General features: G+C 36.7%; 1 long non-coding RNA gene across 1 annotated transcript; it reads left to right on the forward strand.

Moving 5' to 3' along the window:
* The first annotated feature begins 6 nt into the window (after positions 1 to 6).
* LOC108537449 (uncharacterized) lies at positions 7 to 1,416 on the forward strand. The gene has a single exon (XR_001887817.1). It is a non-coding gene; the product is annotated as an uncharacterized LOC108537449 (long non-coding RNA).
* The last annotated feature ends 483 nt before the right edge of the window (positions 1,417 to 1,899 follow it).

Here is a 1,899-nt window from a genome sequence, read left to right on the forward strand (position 1 = left end):
AAAAAAAAAAAATCCTGTTGTATTAACATTTTAAAAAGAATTGTGTTATGTGATCAGTTTTGGGGGTTAACTTTGCTTAATTCCTCAGGCTTTGCGATTCAAGGAGGAGCTGCCTTAAAAAAAAATAAAGGCCTTATTTTGCAATTATGAGAGTAAACAATAGTTTAGAGAAGCATTTGGTAAGCTTTATCGTATATATATATTTTTAAACAAGAGAAAAACACCTTGAGCCTTAAAACCATGCTGCTGGGAAACACTTGCGCTCTCTTTTAGTGCATTTCCTCCTGCCTTTGCTTGTTCACTGCAGTCTTAAGAAAGAGGTAAAAGGCAAGCAAAGGAGACAAAATCTGTTCTGGGAATGTTTCAGCAGCCAATAAGTGCCCGAGCACACTGCCCCCCATTGCCTGCCTGGGCCCCATGTGGAAGGCAGATGCATGCTCACTCTGTCACCTGTGCCTCTCTGAACACCAGCAGTTAACCTTCAAGACATTCCACGTGCTAAAATTATTTATTTTGTAAGGAGAGGTTTTAATTAAAACAAAAAAAAAATTTTTTTTCAATTTTACCTTCTTTAAAATAGGTTGTTGGAGCCTTCCTCAAAGGGTATGGTCATCTGTTGTTAAATTATGTTCTTAACTGTAACCAGTTTTTTTTTTTTTATTTATCTCTTTAATCTTTTTTTATTATTAAAAGCAAGTTTCTTTGGATTCCTCATCCTAGATTTGTATAAATGCCTTTTTGTCCATCCCTTTTTTCTTTTTGTTGAAAACAAACTGGAAACTTGTTTCTCTTTTTGTACAAATGAGAGATTGCAAATGTAGTATATCACTGAGTCATTTGCAGCGTTTTCTGCCACAGACCTTTGGGCCGCCCTACATCGTGTGTGTGTGTGTGTGTGTGTGTGTATGTGTGTGTGTGTTTTGACACAAAAACAATGCAAGCATGTGTCATCGATAATTCCTCTGCATCTTCTCTTGGAGTGAGGGAGGCTACCTGGAGGGGATCAGCCCACTGACAGACCTTAATCTTAATTACTGCTGTGGCTGGAGAGTTTTGAGGATTGCTTTTTAAAAAAGACAGCAAACTTTTTTTTTTTTTATTTAAAAAAAGATATATTAACAGTTTTAGAAGTCAGTAGAATAAAATCTTAAAGCACTCATAATATGGCATCCTTCAATTTCTGTATAAAAGCAGATCTTTTTAAAAAGGTATTTCTGTAACTTAAGAAACCTGGCATTTAAATCATATTTTGTCTTTAGGTAAGCTTTGGTTTGTGTACATGTTTTGTTTGTTTCACTTGTTTCCCTCCCACTCCCAAACCTTTTGTTCTCTCCGTGAAACTTACCTTTCCCTTTTTCTTTCTTTTTTTTTTTTTTGTATATTATTGTTTACAATAAATATACATTGCATTAAAAAGAAAATGGCCCTGTGGATTTATTCACCCAGTTCTCCTCTTGGACGATTTGGCAAATTTGAGCACAAAAGATATTGTGAAGTGCTGATGACTGTGATGTTTTTTATGAGCACCGTTGGCAATCCTAGAAAACACGCTGAGGAAAAGACTGTGTATCTCCAAACATCTAGGCAGAGAAATCTTGAAAAAGTGCCACTTGAATATTTCGATCACACAGAAAATTACATGTCAGTAGTTGCCCACTCTGGCAAAAATGTTTGTTGTGGTTTTCATGACCTCATGCTTCAGGGCGAAAGCTGTCCCTTGTGGAGGTCAGAGGGAATATTAGACCTGAAATCAGGAGCTCGTCAGTAGACAGAATGCCAGAGGGGTGACTTGCTTCTCTGGTTTTAATATGGCAAACTTTCTGTCCTATGAACACATACCCAAGAAATGGAGTGTCCATTTAAAAAGCAAAGGAAGCCAGAGAAAAACAATTGTCTACA

The sequence above is a fragment of the Rhinopithecus bieti genome, unplaced genomic scaffold (assembly GCF_001698545.2).
Source record: "Rhinopithecus bieti isolate Rb0 unplaced genomic scaffold, ASM169854v2 scaffold_13400, whole genome shotgun sequence".
NCBI lineage: Eukaryota > Metazoa > Chordata > Mammalia > Primates > Cercopithecidae > Rhinopithecus > Rhinopithecus bieti.